The sequence below is a fragment of the Dendrobates tinctorius genome, unplaced genomic scaffold (assembly GCF_039654945.1).
Source record: "Dendrobates tinctorius isolate UK_male_01 unplaced genomic scaffold, ASM3965494v1 ptg000014l, whole genome shotgun sequence".
In the NCBI taxonomy this organism is placed as follows: Eukaryota; Metazoa; Chordata; class Amphibia; order Anura; family Dendrobatidae; genus Dendrobates; species Dendrobates tinctorius.
This window is the reverse complement of record NW_027361682.1, coordinates 6,393,831-6,415,681: the sequence shown is the minus strand read 5'-3', so window position 1 is coordinate 6,415,681 and position 21,851 is coordinate 6,393,831. Positions and strand designations below refer to the sequence as shown.

Sequence of the window (21,851 nt, the reverse complement as noted above, 5' to 3'; positions counted from 1 at the left end):
CCTCATAGTCCTCCATATAGAATAATACACTCCTCAGTCCACCGTACAGTATAATGCACTCCCGATAGTCCTCCATGTAGTACAATTCAATTCCCATAGTATAATGCACCCCATAATTCTTCATATAGTATAATGTATTCCCCATAGTCCTCGATACAGTATAACGCAGGTTCCATGTAGTACATATACTATAATGCACTGCTCATAGTCCGATAGAGTATAATGCAGCCCCCATATACTATAATGCAGCCACCCCATAGAGTATAATGCAGCTACCCTACAGAATATAATGCAGCCCCCCCATAGAATATAACGCAGCCTTCTCACAGACCATAATGCAGCCAACACCATGGAATATAATATAGCCCCCTCATAAGGTATAATGTAGCCACCCGTTCCCCCCTTAGAATATAATCCTGCCCCATAGCCCAGTACTCACTGATAAATTAAAAAAATAAAAAATAATACTCACCTCACCTCTTTTCCTGCGCTGTTCAAGGCTCTGTGCTCCGATCTCAGCAGCTGCACTGCCCGGCACACAGTGGGTGCGCGATGAAGTGATGTCATCACCCGCAGTGTCAGAGGGGGAATGATGGGAAAGGGAGTGTCATCTGATGCTCTCTCCTCCATCATTGCTTTCAACTGTATCAGCTTCTATGATGCCAATACAGTTGAATGCGTTAGTGACAGCGTCGCTGGCGCCGTGCGGGCCCCCTGACTCACGGGCCCCATAACAGTCATGTGGTGTGCTGCCCTTGGAGGAGCGGTGTCCCTAGGCAGCTCCCTTGTCTGCCTGCCACTAACGCCGGCCTTGCCAATGCATTAAGTCCAGCTCATGCTTCTGGAGATATGCACCCATAAATTAGGCAGGCTCTCATGGCTACAGAAATGCCACACATGTGGATGCTAAATATGGTTTAGGCACACTGGGGCTCAGAAGGGAGGGGGGCATCTGGGAGTGCATAATTGGCTGAATTTCTTTTGGGGTGTTAGGAGGCATAACGCTTTTACAGAGCTTATGTTCTACCAGTAACGAAGCCCTCTATATTTCCATTGACAGGTAACGGCTCTGAGTGTGGACTTGCTATTTTTGTGGATTGAGTTGAAGCTTTTATTGGGAACATTTTACATAACATTTTGGATCACATTTATCTGGTACTTTATGCTGAGCACTTACAGGTGCGTCTCATAACACCTCAGCAGTGCCACAGGCTGATCTCCTCCATGCCACCCCGCATTGATGTAGTAATTGATGCAAAAGGAGCATTTACTGAATATACATTTCAGTAGGCCAACATGTTGGATTTTAAAATCATTTTTCAAGCTGGTGTTATAAAGTATTCTAATTTACTGAGATAGTGACTTTTGCGTTTTCATTGGCTGTAAGCCATAATCATCGACATTAACAGAAATAAACACTTGAAGTATACCACTCTGTTTGAAATTACTATGTAATATATGAGATTCACTTTTTGTACTGAAGAACTGAAATTAAATTTTTGATGATATTCTAATTTTGTGAGATGCACCTGTACATCGGGGTTTCTATCTAAATCTGTGAATGACGTGATTCAGATTAAACCCCCGAGGGATCCATTCACTATAATGAGGCAGCAGAGTTACTCTGGACTCTGTCTGGCCTCTGTTCAGTAGTATCATTCTTTTCAGAGGTGCAGAAAACACTGGCGAACAACACTTTTATACACACCTAAAAATACAGACACAGCCGGATCATAGACCACACAATGTCTAAAGTGACTCCATCTGTTTCATTATAGGGAATCTTCCATCAGGGGTTCCGTCTGAATCACGTATTTCAGAAATTTACACGGAAATGCCAATGCTCAGCGCAGGATAAGTATGCGGTGTGCCTTACTGCTATCTTTGGAAGGCAAAATGAACAAATCAACAGCAGGTCAAGAATTGGTTCGATTTATTTTTTTACACTGTTCCTCTGCTGTATAAAGAGATTAGATGACTTTATTCTTCATCTTAGTGCTACTAGAGCAATACCAGATTTATATCTTTTTTGTATTTGGCTGCTGTCACACACTGAAAGATGCTTTTTTTTTCTTCAAAAACTAGTCTTAGCATCGCCATATTTTGAAAGCTATAAATTTATCTACTTTATATTTATTTCTGCAGACAGAATCACGTGAGGGCTTGCTTTTTGTGTGATGGGTTGATGTTTTTATTGGCACCAGTTTTGGGCACATAACGTTTTTTGATCGCTTTCTATTCTGATTTCTGTGAAGCAGAATGAACAAAAACAGCAATTCAGGAATTGTTTTTTTTTTTTTTTTCTTTGTGCTGGTTCGCGAGTGGTAAAATTGATAATGCAGCTTTAGGTTATGTGCCCACGTATGCAGAAAAAAACCGCACTTCTTCCCAGGAAAAACATGCGGGTTTTTTTGCATCTTTTTTGTACGTTTATTTTGCGTTTTTCCCGCGATTTTCGCGTGCGAAATTCAAGCACTTTCCAAGCGATTTGAAGCATCGCTTGGAATGTGATTGACAGGTTGGTCACACTCGTCAAACATAGTGTTTGACGAGTGTGACCAACTTTTTACTATTGAGGCTGCCTATGCGGCATCAATACTAAAAGAAAGAATGTTAAAAATAAAAAAAAATAAAAAATAAAAAATTGGGTTATATTCACCTTCCGGCATCCCGCGCAGCCTCTCCGGGCCTCAGCGATGCTCCCGTTCCCAATAATGCCTTGCGAGATGCTGTTGCAATCTTGGGAGGAATAGGGACCGCTACATTATCTCGAAATCGCGACGTCATCAAAGGTCTCGCAAGGCATTACTGGGAACGGAAGCAACTCTGAGGCCCAAGAAGGCTGCGCGGGATGCTGGAAGGTGAATATAACCCAATTTTTTATTTTTTATTCTTTTTTTTACAGGGATATGGTACCCAGGGCCTGGGTACCATCCGCACATGAGCCGCTCACTTTGTGCATGGTGGGCATAGCCACATGCGGGAAGTTAGCGAATCTCATGCATTCTTATGGGTGAGGAATCGCGGCAATTCTTTTCAAAATTGCGGCGATTCCACAAAAAGAATGAGCATGCTGCGTTTTTTTCCGCAATGCGATTCCGCCGCGGAAAAAAATCACAGCATTAGCACAGCATGTACGGAATGCCATAGGAATGCAGCAAAAACGCTTAAAAATCGCAACGTGTGCACACAGCCTTATTCTTCAGGTATTCTTCAGTACACAGTTATATCATTTATCATAGAATCATAGAATGGTAGAGTTGGAAGGGACCTCCTGGGTCATCTGGTCCAAACCACTTGCTCAAAGCAGGATTCATTAAATCATCCCAGACAGATGTCTGTCCAGCCTCTGTTTGAAGACTTCCATTGAAGTAGAACTCACCACCTCTCATGGCACCCTGTTCTACTCATTGATTACCCTGTCAAGAAGTTTTTTAATCTGTGTCTCCTCCCATTCAGTTTCATCCCATTGATTCTAGTCATTCCTTGTGCAAATGAGAATAAAGATGATCCTTCTACAATGTGACAGCCCTTCAGATATTTGTAGACAGCTATTAAGTCTCCTCTCAGTCTTCTCTTTTGCAAGCTAAACATTCCCAAATCCTGCAACCTTTCCTCATAAGACAGGGTTTGCAGACCGGTCACCAATCTGGTCACTCTTTTCTGAACTTGCTCCAGTTTGTTGATATCTTTTTTTAAAATGTGGTGACCAAAACTGGACACAGTATTCCAGATGAGGTCTTACCAAAGAGGAGTAGAGGGGGATAATGACTTCACGTGATCTAGATTGTATGCTTCTGTTAATACATCTCAGAGTTGTATTTGCCTTTTTTGCTGCTGCATCACGCTGTTGACTCCTGTTTAGTTTATGATCTGCTAGTATACCCAAGTCTTTTTCACATGTGCTGTTGCTTAGCCCTATTCTTCGCATTCTTTATATGCTTTTACATTTTTATTGCCCAGATGTACTACTTTGCATTTTTCCCTGTTAAAAAGCATTAAGTTAGTTGCTGCCCAATGCTCCAGTTTATTTATATCTTTTTGAATCCTCTCTCTCTTCTCTAGTATTAGCTATCCCTCCTAGCTTTGTGTCATCAGCAAATTTAATCAGTATACCCTCAATTCCTTCATCTAAATCTAATATATAAAGCTCAAGTGTGTGTATGTATGTATGTATGTATGTATGTATGTATGTATGTGTGTATGTCCGGGATTGGCATCTGCACCGTCGCAGCTACAGTCACACGTCTGGACCCCGAGAGCGTCATAGGCTATGTTGTGAGGCAAAATTTTAACCCCATGAGTTCCAATTCACCAAACAATTTTGCCCTTATCTACATAATGGGGAAAAAGTGAAAGGAAAAGTGTTAGAGGCAAATTGACAGCTGCCAGATGTGAACAAGGGGGACTTAAAGAATGAGAGCGATGGCGCCAAAGAGTATATACCGTACAGTTGCTAAGGTGGGGCCCTGACAAGGGATACTCACCACACACGGGGATATGAACACACACACAAAATGCGCCACACACTACCACGTGCTTCAACACATATACCACCCTCAGCACACATTTCACCACACATACACCAACCTCGCCACATAAAAGTCGAAACACAAAAGTCGCCACGCTGTCCCAGAGCTGTTTAAAAGATGAAAAATGAGCTGTGATTGGTTGCTATCAGCAACAGTTTTCTTTGTAGACAGTTGTGGTAACTGAGGCCTATTATTCTTATCATTTCTATGGTGTTATCGTCCTTCTGCAAAGCTGGAAATAACACAATTTATTACCGTGCCAACACAGACCACTCTCTGACACAGACTGCAGGGGGAGCCCAGTATTACACAGGATAGGATTAGATACACGGCTCAGCAGTCAGTATCACACAGGATAGGATTAGATACACAGCTCAGCTGTCAGTATCACACAGGAAAGGATTAGACACAAGGCTCAGCAGGCAGTATCACACAGCATAGGATTAGATACACAGCTCAGCAGTCAGTATCACACAGGATAGGATTAGATACACAGCTCAGCAGTCAGTATCACACAGGATAGGAATAGATACATGGCTCAGCAGACAGTATCACACAGGATAGGATTAGACACACGGCTCAGCAGTCAGTATCACACAGGATAGGATTAAATGCACATTTTTTTGTGCAATATAATCATAATTTGTTATAACTAACCACAGTTGGTTACTATGCCCAGGCAACGCCGGGCTCTTCAGCTAGTCATTGATAAAGATGTTGAACAATACAGGGCCCAGAACAGAGCCCTGTGGTACCCCACTTGAGACATTCTTCCAACTGGATGTGCAGCCATTTACGGCCACACTTTGGGTCTGATCACTAAGCCAGTTATGAATCCACCTAACAGTTGCCTTTTCCATTCCATACTTAGTCATTTTTTCAATAAAGATGGTCTGAGATACTTTGTCAAATGCTTTGCTGAAGTCAAGATATACTATATTTACAGCATTTCCCCGATCCACCCAGTCAGTGATTCTGTCATAGAAGGAAATTAAGTTAGTCTGACATGGCTTAGTAGTTACAAACCCATGCTGACTTACATACGTGTTGCTTAATAATTTGTTCAAAGATCTTTCCTGGTATAGAAGTCAGACTCACTGGCCTATAGTTCCCTGTATCCACCTTCTTCCTCTTTTTGAAGATAGGAACAACATTTGCTTTTCTCCAGTCTTCTGGGACATCTCTTGATCTCCAAGAATTTTCAAAGATATGGAGAGTGGTTCAAAAACTTCTGCCATCTCCTTCAGTACTCTGGGGTGTAATTCATCTGGACCTGGAGATTTCAATTCATTTATGTTAGCTTTGTATTCCCTCACTATCTTTCTGATTATAGATAGCCAGGATTCTTCTATTCCCTTGATAGGACAGTGAAGATCAGTTGATGTTACATTTCCTTTAGTAGAGAAAACAGATGCAAAATAGGAATTTAAAAGTTCGGCCTTCTCAACATCCTTTCTTACCATTTCATCATTTTCATCTTGTAAAAATCCTATAGCATCTTTCACTTTTCTTTAACTTTTGATATATCCCCAAAATCCTTTTTTATTGCTTTTGATGTCTCTTGCAAGCCTTAATTCATTGTCAGCTTTAGATAATCTGATGCATGCCCTGCAGGTTCTGCAGACAGCATTATATTCTTCTTTATCTACGCCTCCCTCCTTCCATTTGATAAACATTTCTTTCTTCCTTTTTAGCACGTGTCTAAGTTCTGTGTTCTTCCATCCTGGTTTCCTTAAATACTTCCTATTCTTCCCTCTTTTCGTAATTGTTAACGACTGTGCTTTGAGAATATAATTTTTCAAAATTTCCCATCCTTCCTGGACATTTTTGTCCTTAAGGATATCCAGCCATTGGATCCCTCCGATTCTCTTTCTGAGGCCCTTAAAATCTGACTTTCTGAAATCTAACCTTGAAATCTCATTCTTCACAGGTCTTCCTCCTCTAGTTATCCAAAATTCTAAAATAGCATGGGACCGCTACCTCCTAGGGTCCCAGCCACTCTTACCTCCTCAACCATTTCCTCCCTGTTTATAAGGATTAGATCCAAGATAGCAGATCCCCTTGTTGTCTCCCCTACCTTTTGGAAGATAAAGTTGTCAGCAAGAGAGGATAAGAATTTGCTTCACCTGTTAGTTTTGCCTGAGATTCCCAACAAATGTCTGGATAGTTGAAATGTCCCATTACACTATGTCATATTTTTTGGAGAACTTGGCCATATGAAGCATAAAGAGTTCATCCAGATCTTCAGCTTGCACAGGCGGCCTGTAGTAAATGCCTACAATGGTGTCCTTTCCGTTGTTCTATCCTTGTATTCTTACCCAAACAGTGTCCACAGAACTTCCAGTCTCTGAAGCTTGGATCTCTGTGCAGATATACGCTTTTCTAACATACAATGCGACACCTCCTCCTTTTTTATCAAGTCTGTTTCTGGCAAATAAGTTGTATCCTTCTAGCCTTGTATTCCAATCATGTGTATTGTCTCACCAAGATTCAGTGATTCCAATTACATCATTTCTTTTCCTGCATTAGTAGTTCCAGTTCTCCTTGTTTATTGCCCATGCTTTGTGCATTTGTAAATAAACATTTTAGTTTGTGTTTGGTTTCTCTTTCTCCAATATTTTTATTATTTAGATTTTTTTGTCTTTGTTCTTCCTTTCCACTTTTAATAGCAGAATTCTCAATAGCATTTGTCAGGTGTATGGCTTTTTCTGGCCTTTTGCTTTCCTTCCCACATTGTTCTAGTTTAAAGCTCTCCTGATGAGTGTAGCAAGGCGACTTCCAAATAGATGTCTTGGCGCTTTTAGACAAATACTTTTTTTTCTGTAAATCGTTTTTTTTTGCATCTCTTTACTCTGAGAGCTACAACTTTTTTATTTTTTCGCTGAAGGAGCTGTGTGGGAGCTTGTTTTTGTGGGACAAGATGACGTTTTCAGCGATACCATTTTTATTTACTTTTCTTTTTTATTGCATTTTATTACACTGTTTGTTGTTTGTTTTTTATGGTTTTCACTTAAGTGGTTAACTAGAGGGACAGTTTTATAGGGCGGGTCGTTCTGGATGTAGCGATACCAAATATGTGTACTTCTTTCTTTCACAAAAATACAAATTGTTGTATATATACCTACAGTTGTGGCCAAAAGTATTGACACCCCTGCAATTCTGTCAGATAATACTCAGTTTCTTCTTGAAAATTATTGCAAACACAAATTCTTTGGTATTATTATCTTCATTTAATTTGTCTTAAATGAAAAAATACAAAAAGAATTGTCCTAAAGCCAAATTGGATATAATTCCACACCAAGCATAAAAAAGAGGGTGGACAAAAGTATTGGCACTGTTCGAAAAATCATATGATGCTTCTCTAATTTGTGTAATTAACATCACCTGTAACTTACCTGTGGCACCTAACAGGTGTTGGTAATAACTAAATCACACTTGCAGCCAGTTGACATGGATTAAAGTTGACTCAACCTCTGTCCTGTGTCCTTGTGTGTACCACATTGAGCATGGAGAAAAGAAAGAAGACCAAAGAACTGAGGACTTGAGAAACCAAATTGTGAGGAAGCATGAGCAATCTCAAGGCTACAAGTCCATCTCCAAAGACCTGAATGTTCCTGTGTCTACCGTGTGCAGTGTCATCAAGAAGTTTAAAGCCCATGACACTGTGGCTAACCTCCCTAGATGTGGACGGAAAAGAAAAATTGACAAGAGATTACAACGCAAGATTGTGTGGATGTTGGATAAAGAACCTCGACTAACATCCAAACAAGTTCAAGCTGCCCTGCAGTCCGAGGGTACAACAGTGTCAACCCGTACTATCCGTCGGCGTCTGAATGAAAAGGGACTGTATGGTAGGAGACCCAGGAAGACCCCACTTCTTACCCCGAGACATAAAAAAGCCAGGCTGGAGTTTGCCAAAACTTACCTGAAAAAGTCTAAAACGTTTTGGAAGAATGTTCTCTGGTCAGATGAGACAAAAGTAGAGCTTTTTGGGCAAAGGCATCAAGAGAGTTTACAGGAGAAAAAAAGAGGCATTCAAAGAAAAAAAACACGGTCCCTACAGTCAAACATGGCGGAGGTTCCCTGATGTTTTGGGGTTGCTTTGCTGCCTCTGGCACTGGACTGCTTGACCGTGTGCATGGCATTATGAAGTCTGAAGACTACCAACCAATTTTGCAGCATAATGTAGGGCCCAGTGTGAGAAATCTGGTCTCCCTCAGAGGTCATGGGTCTTCCAGCAGGACAACGACCCAAAACACACTTCAAAAAGCACTAGAAAATGGTTTGAGAAAAAGCACTGGAGACTTCTAAGGTGGCCAGCAATGAGTCCAGACCTGAATCCCATAGAACACCTGTGGGGAGATCTAAAAATGGCAGTTTGGAGAAGGCACCCTTCAAATATCAGGGACCTGGAGCAGTTTGCCAAAGAAGAATGGTCTAAAATTAAAGCAGAGCATTGTAAGAAACTCATTGATGGTTACCGGAAGCGGTTGGTCGCACTTATTTTGGCTAAAGGTTGTGCAACCAAGTATTAGGCTGAGGGTGCCAAAACTTTTGTCTTGCCCATTTTTGGAGTTTTGTGTGAAATGATCAATGTTTTGCTTTTTGCTTCATTCTCTTTTGTGGTTTTTCATTTAAGACAAATTAAATGAAGATAATAATACCAAAGAATTTGTGTTTGAAATCATTTTCAGGAAGAAACTGAGTATTATCTGACAGAATTGCAGGGGTGTCAATACTTTTGGCCACAACTGTATATACCTATTATACCTGTATTTCTTCTCCTGCTTTGCCATGCTCAGATGTGCGGCCTTCATTCCTTTCTGACACCGTGACTTACTCCGCACTGACACAAGATCTGATCTATTGTACATATACTTTATTGTGTATTGCTGTCACCTTTTTATCCAGTCTCTGTATCATGGAAATTTCCCATTATTTTATGTCTTTATAGACATATATTTTTTATGAATTAAGTTTATATTATTATGTAACGTGATGATCTTCAGTCTTACATAGAGGAAAAGAAAAAGTGCACCTTGTGCAGATCACAACAGGCAAACAGAAAAAAACCTCCATGGTGAAAATGCTCACCTGAAATGGTTATGCAGCTGCAGGCACAACACTGAGCAAGTTGCAAGTTAGGGCGTGTAATCCACTGGCTGCTGCTCCACCACGCTGGGCCCTGTCCAGAGATCCAGAATTATAATCCAGGAAAAAGCAAGTGGCTGCGTATAGCGCTGCTGGTATGGATTATGATGCCACCAAATGTATTCTAAAAATTGTTTTTTTATTCAATGCTAAGCGTTACAGAGCCGGTTTAGCTCCTTCCTCAGGCAATAATCCATACAAAATGCTTTCAAAACATTATAAACACTCCCAAAAGAGTGTCATCAAACAGGTTCAATGTTGGAATTAATTACTGAACATCTGTGGCATTAATGAATAGCGGACCTATTCAACATGTCTAATATACATACAGTTGAAACTAGAAGTTTATATACACTATATAAAAACACATATGCATGTTTTTCTCAATATCTGACATGAAATCAGAATAAACCTCTCTCGTTTTTGATCAATTAGAATTACTGTAATTATTAAAATTTGCCAAATGCCAGAATAATGAGAGAATGTTTTAAGGCATTTTTCATTATTTACTACAAAGTCAAAAGTTTAATACACTAAGATTACTATGCCTTTAAACAATTCTGGACTGTCCATATGATGATATGTTTTATGAAGCTTCCTGTAGGTTTCTTGGCAACATCTGAGTTAATTAGAGACACACCTGTGGAAGTATTTTAATGCACACCTGAAACACCCTGCTTCTTTGTGTAGCATCATGGGAAAGTCTAAAGAAATCAGCCAAGCTATCAGGAAGAGAAATGGGGACTTGGACAAGTCTGGCTCATCCTTGGGTACAATTTCGAGATACCTGAATGTGTCTCATTCATCTGTACAAACTATTATACACAAGTGCAATCAAGATGGGAATGTCCAGCCCTCATACTTCTCAGGAAGGAGACGGGTTCAGTGTCCCAGAGATGAATGTGCTTTGGTCCAACATGTGCAAATCATCCCAAGGACAAAAGACCTTGTAAAGAGGATGGTGGAAGCTGGTAAGATTGTGTCAATATCCACAGTGAAACGAATACTGTATAAACATGGGCTGGAAGACCATTCTGCCAGGAAGGAACCATAACTCCAAAAGAAACATAAAAAAGCCAGATTAATGTTTGCAAATGCACACACTAACAAAGACTTTCATTGTTGGAGGCATGTCCTGTGGTCTGATGAAACTAAAATTTAACTTTTTAGGCATAATGACCATCGTTTCGTTTGGAGGAAAAAGGGAGAAGCTTGGAAGCCTAAGAACACCATCCCAACTGTGAAACATGGAGTGGTAGCATCATGTTGTGGGGTTGTTTTGCTGCAGAAGGGACTGGTGCACTTCACAAAATAGATGGCATCATGAGAAAAGAAGATGTGGCAATACTGAAGCAACACCTGAAGACATCAGGCAGGAAGTTAAAGCTTGGGTGGAAATGAGTCGTCTAAATGAACTATGACCGGAAGCATACTGACAAAATGGGAACAAAGTGGCTTAAGGCTAACAAAGTCAATGTTTTGGAGTGGCCATCACAAAGCCCTGATCTCTATCCTATTGAAAATTTATGGGTAAAGCTGAAAAGGCCGGTGCGAGCAATGCGACCTACAAACCTGGATCAGTTACACCACTTTTGTCAGGAGGAATGTGCCCAAATTTTGACTAACTATTGTGAGAAGCTTGTGGAAGGATATCCCAAAATGTTTGACCCAAGTCATTCAGTTTAAGGGCAATGGTACCAAATACTAATGAAATGTATGTAAACTTTTGACTTTGCAGTAGGTAATAAAAATGCCTTACAACATTTTCTCCCTCTCATTATTCTGGCATTTGGCAAATATTAATAATTATGGTAATCCTAATTGCCCTAAAATGGGAGAGGTTCATTCTGATTTCATGTCAGATATTGAGAAAAACATGCATGTGTGTCTTTTCATATAGTGTATGTAAACTTCTGGTTTCATCTGTATATAAAACAATCTTTACTATAAATATTACAGCATAACAATTTTATAATATGATAAGAAATACTATAAGATACTCATATATGGAGAAAGAAAGAAAAAAAAAAGAAAAAGGAATAAACTTCCTGTTAAATGTTCTCTAATTCTATGCTTTGTTGTCTATGCCTTAGTTCAAACCATTTAATGAGTTCCCTGTGTGCTTTCATCAGGACAACGCGATGCGATCGAGTTGTCTGGATGGTCTCCATGGAGACCCCCGGCCGCAAGATGTCCGCGGGGTCCTTCAGGGAAGGTGTTGTGTCAGTGCCTGCTCAGAGAAGGACCTGAGATGCCTCCTTCCCTGCCTGACAGACACTGCTCTGGTACCCTGCAGTGCAGATGCATTGTAAAACATCAGGTCAGCGATCTGATGATATACAGTAATGTCCCATACTGGGACAATGTAAAAAAATACATATATATATTAAAGTGTAAAAATATTTTTTTTAAATTCCCAAAGAAAAAAAATATTTTTCCATTATATACATTTATGTAAATAAAAATAAACAATAAAAGTACACATATTTGGTATCACCGTGTCTGTAACGACACGCTCTATAAAACTGTCTAGTTTACCCCTTCAGTGAACACCGTAAAAAAATAAAAATGGTAGCACTGAAAACGTCATCTTGTCTTGCAAAAACAAGTGATTATACAGTTCCATCAGCAGAAAAATGAAAAGGTTATAGCTCTCAGAACAAAGCGATCGATGCAAAAATATATTATTTTCTATAGTTTTTATTGTGTAAAAGCATCAAAACATTAAAAAAAAATTGGGTATTGCTGTAATCGTACTAACCCGAAGAAGAAAGCGGTCTTACCAATTTTACCACAAGCAGAACAGTATATATCTATTAAACAAAAGCAATTCCTGAATTGCTGTTTTTTGTTCATTGTGTCTCCCAAAAATCGGAATAGAAAGCGATCAAAAATGTCACATGCCTGAAAATGGTACCAATAAAAACGTCAGCTCATCCCGCAAAAAACAAGCCCTCACATGACTGTCAGACGAAATATGATAAACTTATAGCACCTAAAATATGGGGATGTGGGTCGCCCTCCCAGGGCTGTGGGGTACTCGGTACCGGGCCCGATGAGCTTCAATAGGAGATATCACGGCGGCTGTGACCCGGCCCGTGGCCCTGGGCGCCCATTGTAAAAGGGGTTGTTTCAGTGTGCTTGTAGTGATGAAAGTTGATAAGTGATTCGTGACGCCACCTGTCCTCTGGGACAGATGGTGTGGTGCAGCAGTAATGGTATAGCCCTCCACAGGCAGGGCTGGAGTCCCAGGGCAGAGTAAGTGGAGTGACACGTAGATGGTGTAGTGTCAGGTACAAGGGGTGTAGCTGTGCTGGGCAGGTTGGCGCCGGAATAAGTGGAGGACACCAAGGCATGTAGTTCCAAAGCTTTACTCACAGTCTGTTGTACAAACAGGTGCCTGCCTCCGTGCCGTGTCCTCCGGGTCTGGGACTCAGTCAACCTCCAGGCCAGATGGAATACTCCTTTCCAACACTCCGCCAACATGTACCTTTCTGAACGTCTCCTCTTATAGCGCCTTTAGGTGAAGTACTCCTAGTACTGAGTTACACTGGAGTTCCTCCTGTCCGATGTTCTTAAGAACTCTACTTGTACGGCAGACAGCTGTAGCCTGCTTCGGGGACTCCTTGCTACTAAGTCCCAGCTCACTATTTTGTTGCTGTTGTGCCCCCAAGTCATGTGTGGGAATAAAGTGGTCACTACTTCTATTCCTCCGGAGTCTGCTGCAGGACCATTAGTATCCGTACAACCTCGGGGACCGGGCCCCGGCCTTGCGCTTAGAACTTCTAGGAAGGGTTCTCTTCTAACCCACGTCCTCTGTTCTCTTTTACTCCTCACGTTCCGCACTGATCTTTCTCTCTATGGAGAGTCAGGCTTCCAGTCTACGTTGCTCTCTCTCTCTCTTCCTTTCCCGTGCCAGCAGACCCAGGTCACTGGGATCTGCTGCAGCACTTCCATCCATCTATCCCTCTCTCCAGGGATCTTCTTCTCTCCATCCCTCTAACCAACTTACTGACTCCACTCAACTAACTGTTGTCCTAAACTCTTCCCGCTCTTTGTAATGTAAGCTAACTCCACCCATCTCCCAGCACGTTTCGTGTTCCAAGCAGGGAGCCACCAATGGGTGCTTTGCTATACTCCAAGCAGGGAGCCGCCGAAGGTGCTTTGGTACACTACTTTGTGGTGTGGGGTGCAGGTGTTGGAGCGTGGTCCGGAGTCCCCACCTTAGCTGGATGGTGGGATACCACACCTCAGGAGGAGGTGCAGTACCTCTGTGGCGACTGAGCCTCAGGGGCGCGACAGATGCAAAACCTAGTTTTTGCAATGAAAAGCATCTTTTAGTGTGTGACAGCAGCCAAACATAAAAACCTGATAGCATTGGTACTGAGATGTGGTCTGTGGTCCCCACCTGCAGAACCACTCCTTTATTGAGGGTGTCTTGATAATTGCCCATAATTTCCATCTGTTGTCTATTCCATTTGCACAACAGCATGTGAAATTGATTGCTCCTAAGTGAACAGTTTGATTTCACAGAAGTTTGATTTACGTGGAGTTATATTCTGTTGTTTAAGTGTTCCCATTATTTTTTTGAGCAGTGTATATATGCGTCTCAATGACGTGTGTGTGTGTGTGTATATATATATATATATATATATATATATATATATATATATATATATATATATATGAGAACAACGAAGAAATCCAGCAAGGACTCAGCAAACCAGGATTGGAGTAAAATACTTTTCTTTATTTGTTCAAAAAGTTTAAAAAGACGACCCACAAGGATCAGGAACCAGAGTGCGTGGCAGAAATAAACGCAAATGGGACAAATTTGTCCCATTTGCGTTTATTTCTGCCACGCACTCTGGTTTCTGATCCTTGTGGGTCGTCTTTTTAAACTTTTTGAAGAAATAAAGAAAAGTATTATTTTACTCCAATCCTGGTTTGCTGAGTCCTTGCTGGATTTCTTCGTTGTTCTCCTATTGAAGGATTTACTCCTAATCCAGTCCGTGCAGGAACTTGATCACCAGGAGTCTCATTGCTGCAGCTGGACACTGACATACATACTCATATATATATATATATATATATATACTCTATGTGTCTATATCTATTCTTTATTAAACCTGTCAGTGTGATTTTACTGTATCGCGCACTGAATTGCCGGCTTTTGTTAAAGGACACCAGTGCGTATTTCTGGCAAGTCACATGTCTGGTCCGTGTGTAATCCGTGTATTTCTCGCCCCCATAGATTTGCATTGGCGCATTTTTGGAGGAATACGTTGACAATCACAGCATGCTGCGATTTTCTCAGCCCGTTAAATACAGCTGAGAAATATACGGTAGATGGGAGCTGCCCTATAGAGAATCATTGGTCCGTGTGCAATGCGTGGGTTTTGCGCCTCTCATTCGTCCGTATTTCTCTCTAGTGTGATGCCGGCCTTACTCTGTAAGAGCCTGGACCATATCTCCAAGGAATCACTTATATGAGAATCTTCTCCAGCGCCGGCGGATGTCACCGCACTGACTAATTTAGAAACCACATGGACAAATATCAGATATTAGAGAATAACACAAGTCACAATACAGACAGGAGCGAGGGCCGGGACCCAGGAGCTACAATCTGAGAACATGGCTAAAAAGCCTTCACTAGACACCTAGCCAGCTGTATACTGAGGCCCAGGCTTTATAGTGAAGAGACTGGAGTGATAATAGTGGGAAAAGAGCCGGACTGCAGCGCTTTGGACGGAGCGGACATGTGCTGCATCCAAAGCACTGCCGATACTGACCGTGTACACATACCCTCACACTCCCTGCTCCCTCATTACCTGTGAAAAGCGCAGACGTCTTCTCTCACATGGAGCAAAATGGAGACTGGCTCCTCCCCTCCATGGGACTGATCACATGACTGTGACATCATCACAGGTCCTGTGCGCACAGAACAGTCATTATCTAGGGTTGTGCTTAGATCGGAGTTGATTTTAACCACTCCGACCTAGACAGCTCACTAGTGAAGTGACTATATCGGAGTTTCTGGGGCGCGGCCCTCACATTCCCCCTCCGCTGCAGGCAGCTCAGCACTCAGGCGTCTAGAATGGAGTGGCTATGGGGAGCTCCTCCTCCAGTCTCCACGTCTGTGCTCTGCATCAGCCACAAATCTCTTAACAGTACGGTGATCACGCTTAAGTTTTCGGGAAATATCTATTGTTTTCATCCCTTGACCGAGGCATTGCACTATTTGATGCTTTTCGGCAGCAGAGAGATCCTTTTTCTTTCCCATGGTACTTGAAAACTGTTGCCTGCTCAATAGTGTGGAACATCCAGTTTTCCTTTTATTGGGCTCACATGGCAAACTAATTATCACAGGTATCTGAGATTGATTTCAGTGATCCAAAGAACCCTGAGACACAATCCAATCAATGGGTTCCAAAGAACCCTGAGACACAATACCATCAATGGGTTTCATTAAAAAAAAAAAACGCCATGACACTTAAAAAGACTTTGCATAATACTTTGGAACATGGTATATATAGATATATATGTGTGCTTTGGAGAATATTTAGTTTTAAAACGATGTGTAAATGACAGAGAAGTGCTCCATGTAAAAGCTCATGTTAAAATCGCATTGCAGTCTGATGTAAATCGGATGCTAGGTGTGAAAAATCGGATTGGACTCACACACTCACATGACAATTGCATTACACTCCTCCAACTCTCCTGCATCAAAATCGGACCGATTTTTGAATCGCTAGTGAATCGCTAGTGTGTCTCTGGCCTAAAGAGGAAATTCCTACAGAAAATCACACAGGTGAGTTGCAGGTTGTATTGCAGCGAAGGTAAAAGCATCTGATATTGCGAGTGAAAGAATTTGTCGTGAGTAATTTGTTCCCATGTGATTTGGCACAAGAGTGTGACTTTTCATTCACTGACTTTGGATTCAAGCAGTTTAGAAGGGATAATGTATACTATTTCATTGTTGGTATTCACGTATGTATATTTATGTGCTGTGTTATCCCCTTTAGTAATATATGCTCCGTGATTGACAGGCATCCAGTGTACATCTTGTCACATGTATGCAATACGTGACCACTCATGTGAGGGTGCATATTGCTGTGTGACATGTGTGCACGTTGTACATTTGGGAGGCCGGGTACTGAATCTAAATAAACTGCTGGCAACTCTGAGATCCATGCTCAATATGGAAAGAAGGCTGCTGCTTACTGAGCAGGTGCTCGCTGGGGTAGATGTGGGGGAGGATCATAGTATGGAGCTTCGGGACAGTGAGGCAGCTAGCTTGGTGATCATTAGAGAGAGAGAGAAGCTGCAGCCCGGACTTCTGCTTCATGTTCGATTTGTCCAAAGGCGGGGACAGTGACGCCGGTGCTGATTGGGCGCCGTGGGCACATGTCACACCAACCGCACGAGAGTCCCAGGACCGCGAGTGCTGATTTAGGGGTATAGGGGCTAGGTTAATGCCCTGCACTCCTTGCATATGTCCCTGGTAAAAGTGGTATATTTGACACGTCGTGTAATATATATATATAGTGTATTGCATTGTAACCATGTTTATGTGTTGTAAAGATTTAGGGATAGTGTAGGGATTAGTTAGATCAATAGGATTTGTCTGGTTAGGAGGGACTAGGAAAGAATAGTTGGGGAGCTTCCTGGTCAGTGTGAGCCGGGAGCAAGGATAGAACAGTCATGCCCAGGGGAACTTTTAAGTAGAGGAGCCCAGTGGTCCAGGGCCTAAGAGCTAACAGTCACACGGTGGTGGAGGAATATCAGACAAGCATAAGACTGGTAGCAGCTAACTTTGTGGGAACAACCCTAAACATCCGAGGCCTACGGCCTAATAAGGAATTGAAGAGCCATTCCTCAACTTCACCTTTGGAGAGGGACGCGGGCAGGGAACTCCTGAAGTGGGTTAGTCTGACCAGTCAGGAAGCTGTGGTACCATCGGATCCGGTGCGGAAATGTGATATTCCTTGAGGAGTGAGGGACAGTACAGGGAATGGAATGGTTATATTCAGCAAAGAATCTTTTGCTGTTTCTGTGACTAAACTAGACTAGCTGAGTAAAATTATTTTGTTGAATATGAACTTGGACTCTGACTGTCATTGTGTGGTGTTAAAAGAAAAAGGAGCCCAGGCAGTGTGGAATGGACTATAACTCTCAAGTGAGTGGACAACAATATGTTAATGTGGCGGCGAGCCAGGGTGTGCCAGTACTGCCTCCGCCAGCCACAACTACCCCCCTTGCCTCCGTTACACTGACACCGCTGGAGCGGTGCTGGCACAGGGTGCGAGTATAGGATTTTTTATTATATAGGTGCCAAACATTTAGATGAAAAAAGGTTGTCCAAGTAGTAGGTAGTATTTTTTTTTATATACTGCTGTCACGGACGTGGTCTGTGGAACCACTATGCCATGGACCGTGGAGAGCCTGGGGGGTGTGAAAGCGAACATCTGACTGTTCACTAGAGCCTCTGATGGTGAGGTTAGACTGGGCTCCCAATTAACACCAGGTGCCAATCCTGGAAAGACCGATGGACACGCAGCAGGAGGACCCAGCGGACAGACTGGAGGAAGCAACTGGCAGAGTTTGTATTAGAATGCGGCAGACAGAGTTCGCATCAGAGTGCCACAGGCAGTGTTTGTATCAGAGTTCAGGCAGGATCTGCATCAGAGTTCAGCAGGCAGGATTTGCATCAGAGTGTAGCAGGCATGATCTGCATCAGAATGCAGCAGGCAGGATCTGCATTAGAGTGCAGCAGGCAGGATCTGCATCAGAGTGCAGCAGGCAGGATCTGCATCAGAGTGCATCAGGCAGGATTTGCACCAGAGTGCGGCAGGGACTGATATGTAACCTTACACAACTTAGACTGCTAAACAGAAAGGTTGCTCAGGCACCTCCCCAGTGAGGAGGAAGCAATACATACATACTGCCCCACAGCCATTGGCTGGGGAGGAAATGGCAAATGCACGTGCTGGCTCTTTAAGAGGGTTTGAGCGCGCGCTTACTCTAAGGGCATAGCTAGAGGCCCGGCTGGAAGCTCTGCTGGGACCATGTGCAGCATGAGAAAGGGGAGAACTGACTGAAGCGCAGGTGAGTGAAGTGACACACCAGAGGCCTTGCCTGTCAGAGCTGGGATCTGGCATGGTGCTAAAAACTACTTGTTCCACCTGCCATGCCAAAGAGAGAGTTGAGAAGAGGGAATTGAATAAGTGGCTCGGGACTTGGCTAAGGAAGATGTGTTATTGGTTACTGGAGGACTGGGCCAACTACTCTGTTGACTACAGGATCTATGGTAGGGAATGTGGGAATGGAGACTTTGCAGTTATGCTGTTGGGTAGAATGGCTATAAGGTTGGTTGAGAGTTTAAACTAGGGACTGGGGTATTGGGCATTTACTGTACAGGAGGGCAAAAAGGTGTAGATAGTGACCTGGGTATAGGTAATGAAACTGGTGGTTGCATCAGGGACGGGGTTAGAAAAGTCAATACACAAAGGAGGAATAGAGGTACAGAGAAATGCATAAAGTGCATGTACACTAATGCCAGAAGCCTAACCAACAAGATGGGGGAATTAGAATTAATATTGTTGGAAGAACATTATGACATGGTGGGGATATCTGAGACATGGCTGGACAAGAGCTACGACTGGGCGGTTAATTTACAGGGCTATAGTCTGTTCAGAAATGACCGAACAAATAAGCGAGGGGGAGGCGTGTGTTTATATGTAAAATCATCTAAAAGCCATCCAGCGTGTTAATATATGTGAGGTTAATGAAAATGTAGAGTCCCTTTTAGTGGAGATAAGGGGAGAGAGAAAGAATAGTAAAATACTGATGGGGTGTTAGGAAGCTGTTATAAGGCTCCAAAGCTAATGGAAGTGGAAGTAAATCTCATAAAGTAAATAGGTGAGGCAGCGAAACAGAGAAGTCATTATTATGGGGGACTTCAACTACCCTGATTCAAATTAGGGAGCAGAAACCTGCAGTTCCAGCAAAAGAAACAGGTTTTTTACAACAAAGAGAGACAATTACCTTTCACAACTGGTTGAGGACCCAATAAGAAGGGGCCGGAACACTTCTATACTGAATTTTAACCAATAAGCCAGATAGATTATAAAATGTACGGATTTAGAATCACTTTGATAATAGTGGTGAAATAATAAGTTTTTACCAGAGATGAGCGGATCAGGCGAATGTCTAATTTGCCTGTTCACGTTTTTCCCAAGAAATTCTACACAGGAGTGAGGGATATCAGCGGGTCACGATGTGACTTCATGACATTATTGATTCCGCGCACCTCCACAGAATTCTGCTGGACTCCATAACACCCAGATTTCCAGCACAGCGTTAGAGGACCAAAGATTTCAAAGCGAGCAGAGGGGAATCAGAAGATGGTTCAAGGACGGACGTTTGGTGGTGAGTAGGGGATGGTCCGGAGAGGTCAGCGGGGAGGTGAGCATAACGATTGTTTTCTTCTTTTTAAACAATTTAATGGCACATCATGATTCAGAAAAATATAGGCCGCCATTTTGTTGAATACAGAAGTGGAATTACAAATTATCCGCATTATAGCGAATGCCAATTTTTGCATAATTTTAGCAGAATTCAATCCACTCTATTTTTTATTTTTTTTGCTAATCTCCCCTGTTTTCACATATTCTTTAATAAAACGTTTAGCAAAGGGTCTACCAGTACACTAAACTTCAGGAAGGTATCATGTTTCTCCCTATTGCTTGCAATTTTATTTGTAGGATGGTGGGAGGGACGGCTCATTTTTTTCTCTAGACAATCCATTTACAGTGTTTAATTTGGTATGGTCGCTAAATGGACGACATACTAATGAGTTTTGGCCGGTAGTATAGTGACCGTGACAAGTTTAATTGATTACCTTAATTAGAAAAACCAAAACAGAGGAATAAAAGATACCAAACAATTTTAAATCAATTTTAATTAATAAAAATTATTCTATTATAAAAATCTTAGGAGTAAAAAAAGGAGTACTGCTGTGCGCAGGCGCCGGGAAAAGTCAGAGAGGTCCGGCGCCTGCGCACTGCAGTACTTTACTCTGCCCTCAATAGGGCAGATATAGTATGCTTGCGCAGGAGCCACGGCAGAAGTAAGGAGGAGGACGTCATCGCTAGAAGATGCGAGGCGCCAGACCCGGACCGCAACACCAATCGGACCGGAGTATAATCTAACTCGTTTTTCTTATCTTTCAGGTTACATCGGAGCTTATCTACAGCATTAAAGAATGCTGAATACGTTATGATGGCCCCTGGGCATCTGTCTTTCACCAGTGCAATCAATCTCTTCCACTTGTATGTCAAGGTCAGGTGGATGGTCCACAGAACCACAGCCAGTGGAGTCTTCAAAAAGCAGAATTGACTGCTGCATGACTTCAAGCTCAGACTGCTTGTCTGATTTGTACTGATGCCCAACCACTTGTTCTATGTGAGGATGAGTACATGTGAGGGGTAGTATAAGCGGTCAGTGGACTACCGCAGCTCATCTCTCATGATGATGATGAAACACAGGTTTCAACAGCTGCGGCTTTTTGCTGTGTGCAGGCCAGCAAGGAGAGCAGGGGTGTGTTTTACCACGTCAAAGTGACAGGGCGGGTACGCCCTTACTTACGTAACGCTCACTAATATACAAATTAGGCACACTGAATACAGTTTTATGGTAAAACAATAATGTAACAATTTATTAAGATTACATCAGGATAATGCTGAATTATGGAATGGCACATATAAGATTACCCTGTTTTGTTAATTCATTTCATGTGAATCATACAATTAATATGAATTACAGTACATAGAGAAATAAGCATCAAAACATTACCAAGTATTGTAACATCATTTCTCCACTGGAGGGACCACAGTGTCAGCCAGAAGGAAATACTCTGGTCTTGTCATCATAGAAACCGTGTGTCCACGATACCTTCTGGAAATGTCCCTACCTCGCTGAACCGGGTCCCCTTTTTTATACACAAGTCCCACATCCTCCCCTATCACATCTGTGCAATATGTTTAGGCTGAATCATCAGTATCTTGCCATTGCGCAATAGGTTGTTTTCTTGATAACAGCACAAGACTTCAAGGTCTGTTTGTTATAGACTCCTACAATCTTAAAGTTTGTTTCCACCAACCCAAG

At 42.2% G+C, this 21,851-nt stretch overlaps 2 protein-coding genes across 4 annotated transcripts in view; one reads left to right on the top strand and one right to left on the bottom strand.

The window, feature by feature from the left end:
* The window catches only part of LOC141073468 (uncharacterized), a 57,820-nt gene extending 42,241 nt beyond the window's left edge, over positions 1-15,579 (bottom strand). The window contains exons 1-2 of one of the 2 annotated variants that reach the window (XM_073560702.1): positions 15,515-15,579; positions 9,627-9,717 (exon numbers count right to left, since the gene is read on the bottom strand). The gene's annotated coding sequence lies outside the window, so the exon portion shown is untranslated. The remainder of the gene's footprint in view (positions 1-9,626; positions 9,718-15,514) is intronic. The other variant, XM_073560708.1, reaches the window with a different exon arrangement.
* LOC141073481 (uncharacterized) overlaps positions 1-21,851 on the top strand; it is a 349,087-nt gene that overhangs the window by 228,111 nt on the left and 99,125 nt on the right. The window lies entirely within an intron of this gene.